A 14,755-nucleotide genomic window follows, 5' to 3' on the forward strand; every position below is an offset into this window, starting at 1 on the left:
GTGGATTTCAGAGAGAGGAAGGGAGAGGGAGAGAGAAACATCAATGATGAGAGTCATGGATCGGCTGCCTCCGGCTCGCCCCCGACTGGGGATCGAGCCCACAACCTGGGCCTGTGCCCCGGCCGGGAATTGAACCCTGACCGCCTGGTTCATAGGCCGACGCTCAACCCCTGAGCCACGCCGGCCGGGCAAGGTGGCTATTTTTTAATGTGAGTCATAAAAAAAGAAGAAACCAGTTACTTAAACTGTGTAATTAGTATCCTATGAAGTCACTGGGTTCTTAGAATTCAACTGTATTATTTTATTGGTTATCAATCAATTTTGCCTAAAAAGCATGGACAGGAAAACTAGACAAAAAACGTTTCTCCCGATCACATATATTATATATGTAACATGTACAATTTGCATAATTACATGTAATATATACTATATATTGTAATTATATATGTAATACGTAATAAGTGTTATATGTAACAATTGTGTAGCTCTCTATAATAAATAAAAATAACATATATAATGTAATTATATATAAGATACCATATAACATAGCTTATTTATATAATGTATAATGTATAGAATATACAATAGTGTAAGCCCATAGCAAATATAATAAATGATGTTACAAATATTTATAAACATAATACATATAACATATAACATATAATATATAATATGTAATATGTAATATGTAATATGTAATATATAATATATAATATATAATATATAGGCACTGTTGCGATCTATCCAATGCATATATATGCACACTTTTAAATCTTTATTTCCTTCCCCAAATGATCTTTCCTATTAATTTGGCAAACTATAAACTATCAATCCTTGTTCGCCCATGAAAACTTGGATTAATGAAATTTTTTATTAAACAATACAGAATTTATATTTCTCGCTTTCTTTTCATAATATAATATATACATTTTTAATGTGGACCAGTAAATCGTTTTATTTACTCTCCTTCTAAAAGTGAAATATCTCTGATAAAGACAGATTACGATGAACTAAAATTAAATATTAAACTCCTACTCATGTTTAATAAAAGCAGTTCCCTTCGAGCTTCCCGACGACCGTAATCCGCTCACGTGTCCATATATTTAAAGAAAATGGCTGTGGAATAGCTTCCTTTGGCCAAGAGGCTATTATCAAGCAAATTATTTTAACAAATCGGGTAATTAATGGAATATATCATTTTAAAGCTGCGCCGTATTGGAGAATTCGCTGCTTTTAGTGGTGCCCAGAACGTAATCATTTCTTTTTTATTTTCATTGAATTTCTCGGGGTGACGTTGGTGATAAAATTCTATAGGTTTCAGGGGTGCAGCCCTGCCATCCATCGTCTGCGTGTGTCTTGTGTGCTCCGCACCCCAAGTCCCGTCTGCCCCCATCACCACGTAGCCCCCCGTCAGCGCCCACCTCCCGACACCCCTTCCCTCTGGGCAGCACCGAGCTGTTCCCTGTGTCCAGGAGGGTTTTTTCTCTGCTTAACTCACCCAGCCCCCCAAACCCCTCCCCGCTGACCCCTCTCAGTCCGTCTCTGCGTCCGTGAGTCTGTCTCCACTGTGCCTGTTAATGAACTTCGTTCGTTAGATTCCACCTACGAGTGAGATCACGCGGTGCTTGTCTTTCCCTGACTCGCTAATTCCACTCCGCATGATGCTCCCCAGGTCCCATCATTTCTCTTTTGCACCGGCAGGAACTGAGATCCCACTATAGTGAAGTATTTTATTTTATTTTATTTTATTTTATTTTATTTTATTTTATTTTATTATTTTATTATTTTATTTTATTTTATTATTTTATTTTATTTTATTATTTTATTTTATTTTTATTTTATTTTATTTTATTTTATTATTTTATTTTATTTTATTTTATTTTTTTATTTTATTTGTTATTTTATATTTTATTTTTATTTTATTTTATTTTATTTTTATTTTATTTTATTATTTTATTTTATTTTATTTTTTATTTTATATTTTATTTTTATTTTATTTATTTTATTTTATTTTATTTTATTTTATTTTATTTTATTATTTTTGTATAATGCAGCTAATAGGTTATTTCGACCCAGCTTTCTGCTGGGGAGAACTTGAATTTGGGGCAAAACGCTCTTTTAAACCATTATGGTTTCAGGAATAGAAAAATGATACCCACGTTGGAAGCTCAAACGTGGAGAAATATGCAAAACTATAAAAACAACCGCCAATTTTTATTTATTTTTATTTTTTATTGAAATAAGTGACAATTCCTTTCACAGCTCGGTTTCCCGAATCAAACTGGGGTGTCTGAGCTCCTGGGATGCTACGTCCCTCCAAGGTGCTGAATATACAGGGCTGGGGCTTATCCTATTTATATAAATATACTTTTCTCGCCAAGCCCAGACTAATTACTTTGTCCCGCACGCTGCCTTTCTGAACTCGCCAAGGGTCTCTTCCGTCGGCATCAACAGACAGAAAGAGGTCTGTGATCTTCCGACGCGTAATCCATCTGAGAAAGAATTTTTGAAAAATAACCTTCATTCCTTCCAAGTTTAGAAAATGAAATCTCATCAGAAAAGTCGTGAGAGTACTTAGGTTTCCCCAACGCATTTTCTTGGTTACATACGACGTGTGTGTGTGTGTGTGTGGACTTCATATTTTATTAGCTTCCTCGCAGAAGTAGCAGCAATTTGGGGGACGCCTTCCCGACGCTTATTCTACGGAGAACGGCAGGAGCATTTTAATTGGGTGATTCTCCTCTTGGAGGAATTATATCTCGCAGAGTGAAATTCGCTGCTATAAATGAACAGAACCTGAACTGCAGGGAAATAATGGCTATTCCGTAAATCTCCATAAGATCCGCATGAAGGGGAGCTAAGCTTTCAATAGGAATGAGCTGCTGTAATTTAAGGTGAGTTCGGATAAAAGGGGTCGGTCCGCTAGCTCTCTGATGTGCACGCCTGCTTATCTCGGGGCCCCATAGGCCCAGCTCCCCTCTTTCCGGCTGGGTTTGGGGCAGCAAACACACGCTGGTTCATTTCATAAGCATTTGTAGAGACAAGATGATAACAATTGACAGAATTTGGGCGCAGGAAATGTGTTCTGCTCGCCCGGCGAGGCTCAGCGGTTGAGCGTCACCCTATGAACCAGGAGGTCGCTGGTTCGATTCCCGGTCAGGGCACCTGCCCGGGTTGCAGACTCCTCGATCCCCAGTAGGGGGCGAGCAGGAGGCAGCTGATCAATGAGTCTCGTCATTGATGTTTCTCTGTCTGAAATCAATAAAAAGAAAAAAAAAAAGCAAGACATTGGTGTTCCTCCATCCATAAACCCTATGCCAAGGGCTCCCTGCTCACTTCCCTCCCTGCTGAGAAGGGATGAAATAATTTCAAGCTTCATGCCGTCGGATAGGAACCCTCTAAACATATGTCGTTCAAACTGCGTTGGGAGGAATCAAAATCCAGCAAACCTAATCTCTTTGGAACCTAATTGGCTTACCCTCCAAGTTCAGAAAATGTAATCCATTAAAAGCCGTGTTTCTCACAGTGTTTTCAGATATTCATAGATGTTGCTGAGGGGGGAAAAAAATAGCGTTTTGTTATTAACCAGGCCTGGGAAAGACGGGTTGAAGCTGTGACTATCCGCAGACACACGGATGGCTCCCAAGCTTCCAGATGTGTTTCCCCATAAACACCCTGACTCTTCCAGGAGGGGAAACGGAGGGTAGTGTTTCCTCAGGCTGTTCGCCCACAACACGTTTTCCCCCGTGATGCACCTTTTTAAAAATATGTTTTTATTGATTTTATAGACAGAGGAAGGGAGAGGGGGAGAGAGAGAAACATCCATGATGAGAGAGTCATGGATCGTCTGCCTCCTGCTCGCCCCCGACTGGGGATGGAGCCCGCAACCCGGGCATGTGCCCTGACCGGGAATCGAACCCTGACCTCCTGGTTCATAGGCCGACGCTCAACCGCTGAGCCTCGCCGGCCGGGCAATGCACCTTCTCAGACAAGGTTCCAAGAAAACCCATTTGGAAACTCTTGCCATCCGGCTCCTCTTTGTGCATCGCTTGGTGGCAGCTCATCAAATGCCAACGTGCACTGTTGGGTCCTACAGGGGCACGGCTCTGCAGAAATGAGAGCGCTGGATGCCGCACATCCCAAAGGAAAGGAAATGACTGAGGCGCCCGTGTCGTCAGCAACACAGCCGCGTAACCGGCTGCACAGCATTGCACGCATCTGCTCCTTCCGTGGCGGTGCCCCGGGCATTCCCAGGAAGCTTCTCCCTAAATGTGCTCGTGCCTGCTCGCCCTGGGCGTCTGCACTGCCACCGTGTTTCCTGTCCTGTGGGTCAAGGCAGACTGGGATGCCAATCAAGACACAGGTACCCTGGACGCTGTGGCTCAGCAGTTGAGCATCGAACGAATGCACCGAGAGGCTGCCGGTTCGATTCCCGGTTGTGGGCTCCATCCCCAGTAGGGGGCGTGCGGGAGGCAGCCGATCCATGACTCTCATCATTGATGTTTCTCTCTCCCTCTCCCTCTGTCTCTAAAATCAATAAAAACATGTTAAAAAAAAAAAAAAAAAGATAAACATTGTTTCCCATATTCCCAGAAACGCAGGGCGGGAAACAGGAATGGAAACCGTGCCACCCTCAAGTGTTAATAGTTTATTCGGGGCTGGAAATGACACTCAACATCTCGTAACGAGCCAAGACCAGAACTGATAATAGGCACCAATTTTGCAGCATGACGCTAAGAGAAAAATCCAATATGTGTAACTTAAATTATCTCATTTGTACTGATCAGGAGCCGAATTGGGATAAGTGTATCTAATTGATGTTCTGGAAATCACTTACATTATACTTTATAGGGATAAATTTAGGGGTTTGTGGTTTTTTTTGGAGACAGGTAGGTATGCATATTTCTTGCGATTAATCTGAACTTCTACGCCTGAAATTAGTCTAATCAAAGAAAAATCATCTTGGTACAGCAAATGGAAATGCCTTCTCTTCACATTTAAAACGTAATCATCTCCCTGCCTCTGCATTCTGGCATGAAGTTCATCAAGCTGAGAAATCGGTGACGCCCTACGCCCCTATAAATATTAACGGTGTGCGCCGGATGGTTCATTGTTCAGAAATGAAATTTTATAAACATCTGCTTTTGGGGGGACAGTTGTCCGCGGACAGTTCTTTTGATTTTATTATGCATTTGCTCCATTTTACACCTGTCATATTCGACATATTTTGTATCCCCGACAAAAACAGCAACAACGTTATTCGTGAAAGATAGGGGCTGCTACATTGTAGACAGTCAAAAATGAAAGCGCATCAATGTAACACAGAACCACGTTTTCGAGCCTCATTTCCGAATTCACTTTCGTCTTAAACCTAAGTAACAACCTAAGTAACCATCTAACTAAAAAATCTTAAGTAAAAGTCATTTAAAATAATATAAGTATCTTGATGGCTAAATCAAAACAATTTAAAATGTTAAGTCCTATATACAGATGTGTGTCACTTAGTAGCAAATGGCTCACAATCACATTCAATATTATTACAATATTTCAAGTAATTTTTATAACTTTTGATACGTGATTTAATTACCTGTGCCTGGCAAACTGTGGCCTGTAGAGTAATAGTTTCATGAGACCATCATTACTGTCTTTAATATCAGAGTTCTGCTGGACTTTTTCAGGTTCCAATTTTTTTTAGCCTTTCATGTTCCAGCTATTTTTCGTTGGCATAAGCCCTGTAAGGTGCTATTTATGAAGAGGTGCAATAATCCATTAGAGCCTTCAATAGTCTCTCTCCCTCTCTCCAAGATCTCTTTCCTAGGACTCTAGAAACAAATTTCAATTATGTTTTTGGTCACGGTGATTTCTATAAATGCACCCATTGATCAAAGTAGTAAAGTTGTAAATTTTTATTTAAAAATGCTGCGTTCCCCACCAATATTTTGACTTTTTAAATATAATTGTCTCCATAATCACCGTGGCTTTCCTCCTCTTCGCCTCAGAATTACAAATAAATTTTCATCACTGTTTATTTTAAATATTTTTATTGGTTTTTAGAGAGAGAGGAAGGGAGAGGGAGAGACAGAGAAACATCAATGATGAGAGAGTCGTGGATTGGCCGCCTCCCGCACGCCCCCTACTGGGGATCGAGCCCACAACCCGGGCATGTGCCCTGACCTGGAATCGAACCCTGACCTCCAGGTTCAGGGGTCTGCACTCAACCACTGAGCCATGCCGGCCGGGCTATAATCGATTCTCATAGACCCTAGTTCTGGTTCTGGTCTCATTGAAACTCATGAGGATGCAAGATGCTTGTCAGCTATGTTTTGTCTTATCTCCAATAACCGGAGCCAGTATGTCTGCTTATCTCTACCTCAGAGAACAATTTGCTTTTAAGTGAATCCGCAGCTTGATATTTTTAGGAATTGTGTATGAGTTTGGACTGGCAGTCTATATTGTAGGTACCTACCAACATTATGGAATGTATTGAATTTTCTTGAATTGCAGGATTTTTTTACGGCTTTTAAAATTACAGGAGTATGTGGAACCGCTATCGCATGTCAACAAAGAAACCACACTGTCTCTGGAAAGAGCATATTTCAGCAAAGTATTTGATCAATACATGTTTTCTGAATGAGCAGAAAAGTAATAAAAGTAAAAAAGGACACACAAAAAAAACCTTGGTGGCTGGGCCAGCGCCGCTCAGGGTTGAGTGTCGTTGCCTGAACCTGAAGGTCAGGGTTCGATTCCCGGTCAGGGCACATGTCTTCGATCCCCAGTAGGGGGCGTGCAGGAGGCAGCCCATCAATGACTCTCTCTCATCACTGATGTTTCTGTCTGTCTCTCCCTCTCCCCTCCTCTCTCTCTAAAAATCAGTAAAGACATTTTTTTTTTAAAAAAATTAGACTCCCGGGGAAAATAAAAAGCAAGAACGTTAATATTTGAAATACCAGGTATTACATCCCCTCTTCTTTCTTGGTGGTTTGGTTGGCTTTGTCTTTATTAGGACCCCCAAAAAAGATATTAAATTACTGAGGGGCATCTGTAATATTTTGAACAATAAAAAATGAATAGATAAATAAATGCATATCTAGAAACTCAAAAAAAAAAAAAAATACTAAGCGGAAAAAAAAAAAAAATAAGAGAAGAGCTTGTCAATTTCTTTTATACTTGTCCCAGGAAGGCTTCGATTCTGTGTTACTGCTGAAAAGATTACAGAGTTGGGAGCTTTTATTAATTTAATTGTTGAGTTGCTTTCTCTCTGGGCCACGTCCAGAGCCCTTCACAGAAAAAGCTAAATTGTGCAAAATGGGCAAATGAGCTTCGACAGGGTCTCATTTGCTCCTGGCCTGGATGAGCAGTTAATGGTTTTTTTGGGGGGGGAAAATAAGTCTGGAAGGAAACATTTGCTAATGGACAAATGTAACAAGTTGAAATTGGATATCCCGTAATGAAGTGTGTTTGGCTGGTTGCAGCAGAGAGCTCAAGTCCCTGAAAGTTTGGCCTCAAAAATGGACCCGTTAACCTCACACCGGACGATATTCATTCAGTTCTAACCTTTAAGGAGCTTGAATATCCCGAGAGGTACCAGGACCCGCCTGCAACAAATTAGCGGCAAAACCTCCAGGTGTTCACAGTTCCTAAAGTTGCAAAAACAAGGTTGCTGATACTTTTATATAGATAGTTAATTGCAGTATTATGCATGTCTACTGTTTTTTCCAAGGGGATACTTTGTAACACGAAGGGGCTACTTTTGCTAAGTCATGGACCCAGAGGCAGGGTCATTTTCTAATAAAGCTTTTTCTCCAAGACTGAGAGACCTGAAGATCCCCTAGAAACGTCTATGCAGGACTTGTAGGAATATGATATTAACCGAAATCTTCTTAGCATGAGTGTGCATTCTATAGGCTACCATAGAGTGAAGATCTAATAAATTACACCCACCCCTCCCTCCCTCCACCCAGATCGGAAGCTTTTAGAATATACCCTTCAGCACGTTTGATATTTCCGATGCATTTGGCTCGTGAAGACTGACAATTTCAATTCCCCGGAAACCACACTTGAATGAGGGGGAAAACAAAAATCACATGACGGGAAGTGTCATGAGATCCTCAGTCGTCCCTCAGAAGCGTTGATTGAATTAAACAGCTTACGCCCACGACCGCTGCACAGCGGTGTTTCTTGCAGATGTGTTTGTGTTCACAACAGTGTGCCCTGTACACGTTTGTTTTACCAAAGGCAATGACTGAGTGGCACTGTCATTTGAGGAGACTCGCTTCTAGGCCGTTTGGCCAAAAAATGTTCATTATCTTTTAATCATTTTATCATCTGTGTTCGCATTGTGGCCGTTACGCACAGCGGTATGATGAACTTATTAAGAGTAGTCTTCAAAAAAATAATGTTTTATTTGAATTAAAGAATATCATATACATACATACACACACACATATGCCTTCCAGTTAACATCATAATTAAATGAATAAAGGTACATACAGGTGTTCTACGATGTGCATAATTGTAAAGAACTTATTTCGTGTAGATACCCTCCAAATCAGAAGATGAACATGGAAAGCCTCAAAAATAAAATAAAATAAAATTAAAATTAAATAAAAAAATAATAAAATATAAAATAAAATAAAATATAAAATAAAATAAAATAAAATAATAAAATAAAATAAAATAAAAAATAAAATAATATAAAATAAAATAAATAAAATAAAATAAAATAATAAAATAAAATAAAAAATAAAATAAAATAATAAAATAAAAAAATAAAATAAAATAAAAATAATAAAATAGCTTCTCCTTTCAGTTGTAGAAAATTGCCCCCAAGGATGGTCATTGCTCACATATTTTTTAAAACAGAGTGGAAGAAGCAGAGAACCAATCTGAAACAATAACCATACTTTATAAAGACCAAAATTAATAGAAAATAAAACACATTAGTATCCAGTTCAAAACCGATGTAAAGCTTCAGTGGTGTAACAGATATTCAAAGATACTTGACATTACAGGATTATATTGTGTCTTCACTCTCTGCTTTCCTCTCTTCTCCTAAAACTTCAGGGACTATTTTAATGCCTTTATTATTATTTATCTTATTTAAAATGTAACCAGTAACCTGTGTACTTTAATCGAAAATGGACACTTTGTTTAGACTTAAACGGCAACAAAAAAGAAAACACACAGAATAGGAAACCACGGCTCTGTCTTTTTATTTTTTATTTTTAGTGCCAACGAGATAAAATACCTGATACGATCAGGGTCCCAGTTCCCATTTCGTATTTGTTCATGTCCGTTTCTATCTCGAAACAGGGCGTGTTCTCCTTAGGAAGCTGGCGATTCAGAAAAGTTAAAACATTCCCACAGAAGGCAGAGCCTAATGTGCCATTTCTGTTTATCGGCGGGAAACGACGCCTCAGAGAAAATAAACGTGAGCCTGATAGAAACCGTTTTCAGCTCTACGCCCAGCACTGTTTGTCTTCAATATCGTGAGCCTCATCGTTTAATATTCAGAACTTCAGGAAACAGCCGCGTCTCATTCATATAACAGGCATGTGGATACTTTGATCACAACTGTTACTTTGTACCCAATTCTGGGACTGAAAGCAAAGCCCCAGGACAGGCCCCTGATGATTTTCAACCCTGGGCTGCGGCTGGACGCGGGAGGAGATTTCCCTGACGAACATCCTGCTGAAGGTGCCTTGGGGTTCGCTGTGGAGGGTTGGGGTGCGGGGGTCCTCCCCGAGACATCGGGGAGGCGCAGGCCTGTTTGATGACCGGCTGTGTCCTCTCTGATCTTTATAAACCCTCACCTCCCAGCTAAAGAAAAATGCTTCACATATTTAACAAGGTGCAGAAAAATCTGCAACACAAAACACGACGATTATAGGAGGAAATATGACGTATTTCCCGTTTTCCTGGTCGGCCCCTTTCTCGTTGTGACTGATGAGATGTGTTTAAGACCTTGGCATCTTGTGCTCTGTGTATTTTTTTTAAAAGCTCTCCTATTTTCATCTCCGAGCTGCGTTTTTGCACAGTTCCCCGGTCCGTTTGCATAGTCGCTCGCTTACGCTGTGGACAAAACAGATTGCTTCCCCCCCCCCCCCGCCCCCATGTCTTTTGCTTTTGAAATTCAAACATTTTTTTCTATTTCTAAAATTTCAGTGTCGGTCTTTTATCACGTGAGGCTGATTCCTTTCCACAGTCTCTCCCGCCCTTGGGTGAATTTTCTATATTCTTTGAATGTTTTAAAACCCTTTCTGACCCGGGTTTCATACCCGTTGTATGTATGATAACCTCAAAATAATACGGCCTTGGATTTTTTTTTTTTTTAAGTGTGACAGGAAGGCATTTGGGGTTTTTGGTAGGGGTATTGTGCTCTAATTTATATTTTTAAACTACTCTCCGGCCAGCGTAGGGAAACTGGAATCAGTGCACAGGGAGACTGGGGGTCATCTGAGTGTGGTGGACAGAACTAATGCAGGACATCGGGTCGCCTGGCTGGTCCGTCAAATGATGCTCGAGCCATTTTCAAAAATAGGTAACACCTTGGAGTAGGACCTGTGCGTGGAAGGGTGGGAGCCTCATTGCAAAGCAGCGTACGGAGTATTTGTCCCGCCACCAATGGAAACCGGTGACCTTGGCCAAGTCCTTCTGGTCTTCAGCGCCTCACGTTCCCGGGAAACAAGACCATCTCCAAGGCTGCCTGGGGCGCAATGCAGCTACGCGTTCTGCAGAAGGGGAAAAAAGCTAATAGACCCTGGGAGAGAGTGTTTATTTCAGCAGCGAGAGGCAGCTGAGCGTGAAGACGATGTCCCCGTGCTCGTGTTTTATTATCTGCGCGCAGCAGGCTGCCTCCGGTGTCTGTCAGTTACGGGGATCTGGAAGTTAACGAGGCCACGCTGGGGTAGGGCTGCCGGGGCTCAGGTTTAATTATGACCGTAAAAGACTCAGGTGAGGAGCAGTTAACTGACTTGGTTGTGAGAGAGACACGCTGATGGGTTCCCTCCCGCACAAGCCTGGACCTAGGCCGGGGATCGAACCTGCCACCCAGGTACGTGCCCTTGACCGGGAATTGAACCTGAGACCCTCCAGTCTGCTGGGTGGCGCTCTAACCACTGAATAAACGGATTTTTTTTTTTTTTTAAATATTGATTTTAGAGACAAGGAGAGAGAGAGACAGAGAGAAACATTAATGATGAGAGTCATGGCTCGGCCGCCTCCTGCATGCCCAGTATTGGGGATCGAGCCCCCAACCCGGGCAAACCTGCCCATTTAGAGGTCCAGGGAGGGGCCCATACTTTTTAATTTCCACTCCATCCCCAGGTGTATTTATCCGCTGACCTGGAGACCCTACTTGGGCGAACACAGCGTTAAAATGCAGTGAGGGCTCGAGTTATATGTTAAAAAAATTTAAAAAATCATCCCTAGAGATAATTCCTGGGGAAAATACAATACGCATCAGCTTATTCCGTTGCACAAATAGGCCAACTTGTTAAATACAGGGCCGTCCCCCAAAATGTACGCACACGCTTTGAACAAGTACAGACGCAGTGTTTCTTAAAATACGCTTCATTTCCCAAATGTAATGGAATCTACAGACATTGTGTGCATCCCTTTTTGGGGGGGGACACCCTGTGTAGGAGGAAAATTTACCTTGATTTGTCCCTGCGTTTGTGTCCGCACTTGGTTTCCCCATTTTTGACTCAGGATGGACTGGAAGCATTTGCAATAAACCTGGAAAAACAGAGAGAGAAAAGCACACACAGGTAGATAGACACAGAAAAAAAGAAAAGTTTAAATATGCTAAAAAAAAAAAAAAAAAGCAATGTGTCTTTATTGCATCCCGCCCTTTATAGATGAGGCCTTCGAGCCTTCAGCAAGAACACGACGGAAATGTTATGACTGATGGTGCCTCCGAGGTCCTGCCGGGCAGCGAAAGCCGTTTCTGCGTGTCCTCGGGCGTTCCTTCAGAAAGATCATTTTCTTAACCTTTTTTTCCGAAGCTAAGAATTTTGACATGACATGTATATTGACTTGGGGCATGACATTAAAAAAAAAAAAAAAGTCAGGCTGCTCACTCATTTTGAAGGTTTCAGACACTATATAAAAATAGAGAATTTGTTTCCACGTCTTATTTCTTGGATTGCCGGGAGTGTCTGATATTTTCTCATTGGTAGGAACTTTCCCCCCCTAAGTGTAGATCCGCTTACTAAAAATCTGCTGTTTGGGGATTTCAATATTGAAAAATAATTTAACTTTTTTTTTTTTTTTAATTGTTAATTCTCACCTGAAGGTATTTTTTCCCATTGAGTTTTAGAGAGAGAGGGAGACAGAGAGAAACATGGGTGTGAGAGAGACGCATGGAATGGTTGCCTCCCACACGTGCCCCGACTGGGGCCAGGGATTCAACCTGCAACCCAGGGATATGTGCCCTTGACCTGGAATCGAACCGAACCCGAGACCCTTCGGTGTGCAGGCCGCGGACGCTTGACCTGCTGAGACGCAGCGGCCAGGGCAAGGTAACTGAATATTCTTATTACCTGAGTTGAGTGTGTTAAATAAATAAAGAGCAGATAAAATAATGACCTTGTCTGTGGGATTTGGTGTTGAGCTAGGTTTTCACTTGCTGTGTGATTTGATTGTACGGAAAAAAAAAAAAAAAAAAAAGACCTATAGGCACAGAGCTAGTTCCGATGTGTGCCTCAGAGAAGTAAAATTCATCCGGGAGATTCCTACACGCGTAACAAACACCCACACACAGTGGGGTGAGCATACTGTCTCCTGAGTTATCTACTCATATCTGCTTGTGTTAAATTAACTTTATTAAATCAGGAGAATGAGACGTTTCAGCCAGGTGAATGCTTGAATTAAATTCCTCAATCTGCCCGGCCGGTGTGGCTCAGCGGTTCATAGTCGACCGAAGAACCAGGAGGTCACAGGTTCGAATCCCGGGTTCGATGCCCGGGTTGTGGGCTCCATCCCCAGTAGGGGGCGTGCAGGAGGCAGACAGTCGTCTCCCGGTCCTGGAGGCTGGACGTCCAAGTTCCAAGGGCTGGTTCCTCCTGAGGCCTGTCTCCTGGGCATGTAGACGGCCGTCTCCTCCCTGTGTCCTCACGCGGTCATCTCTCCGAGTGTATCTGGGTCCTAATCTCTTCTTATAAGGACCCCAGTCCTATGGGATCCGGGCCACCCTAGTGACCTCATTTTACCTAAATCGCCTCTTTAAAGACCCATCTCCAAAGCCCCATTCTGAGGTCCTGGCTGTTAGGGCTTCAACACGTGAATTTTGGGGGGCACACAGCTCAGCCCTAGTACTGGCCATGTGTACAGGGAGGTGGGATAATGGGGGACCCATAGGTACCAGGCAGAGATTCGCCTGAAACTGGTTGCACTGGCCACACAGTTGGTTAAAATGTGCAACATGAATCATATTTCCTGAACGTTCCCCATTTTAATTGCCTTCGGTAAATAGTGTTTAACAACAGTCTTCATCTTCATGATTTATGCACTAATTCTTCCTCCATCCCATCTGTTTCCTGCCATATTTTCCCGCCGCACGTCGTCCCCTCTCGCAGCGTTTACTACCTAAGGTATACAGCTTGACCATAAATGCTCCCTGGGGTGCATAAAAGGCCCAAACCATCCACCTGCCTTCCTTCCGACCTCCCTTCTCCACGACCCCCCGTTTTGAGCCTTAATTGCTCACGGTCAGGTGGTTTCATAAAGGTAGCATGGCTGAGACCATAGACCTAACTAGAGTTTCCACTTTACATTCAGTTCTGCAGGACCCCCCCCCCAAAAAAAAAAAACTACACGATAAAAAGAGGGAACGTTCTACACTATTTGTTTCCAAGTGTATCTCAGGTTCATCAGCAAAATGAAGCCGGGTCTTAGAGAAGGGAGTGTGTGTGTGTGAGACAGAGACATAGAGAGAGACAGAGAGAGAGAGAGAGAGACCTCTATCCTCTAACTTCACATTATAAATAGAGACTGTAAAGGGAAAATTTGTTAAAATGACTTTAATATCACAATTGAAAAATTAAAGTCATTATTATGTGATTTTAGCATCATTTTTAAAGAAACGTAAGTAGGAATTTGTTTCTCCGCTTTATCCCTGCACACATGCTCAAAGACACACGGATGCAGATGCACAGACATGTTCACATGCATGCTCAAACACACACTAACTCACGTGTGTGCAGACATATGCTCACGTATGTTCACACACATGAACACAGGTGCACATCTGCCCACACGGAAACATTCTCTCACATGCATGCACACATGTTTGCATGTATGTGCACATGCTCACACGTGAACTCACATGTGTGCACATGGCTCGCATGCATGCACACAGGTACTCACATGCTCACACACGTTCTTTCACACGTGCATGCTCACACATGCTTGCACACACTTGCTCACACACATGCATGCATGCACACACACATTTCATAAGACTTTTGGTGCTCTGGGTGAAATATTTTTAAAAAAACAGAAAACAGTTTTCCTCCAGCGTGGGAGACTAAATCGAGTAGCTCACTAGGATGCCTGCTTTCAAATGTGGTTATATTATAATGTTGTCAAGACTTGTGTAATCCCAGAAATGATATCACAGAAGAGAAGTGATCCCGTCTGCACTAAATTAGAAAGCTTAATATCGTTTTTCAATGACAAAACGAACTTGATCTGTCCCCTGACACATGAAGCATTAACCGGCTCATATATAAAATTATGTCACAGGAAATAAAAC

Source organism: Miniopterus natalensis, chromosome X, assembly GCF_054644295.1.
Source record: "Miniopterus natalensis isolate mMinNat1 chromosome X, mMinNat1.hap1, whole genome shotgun sequence".
NCBI classification, from domain to species: Eukaryota; Metazoa; Chordata; class Mammalia; order Chiroptera; family Miniopteridae; genus Miniopterus; species Miniopterus natalensis.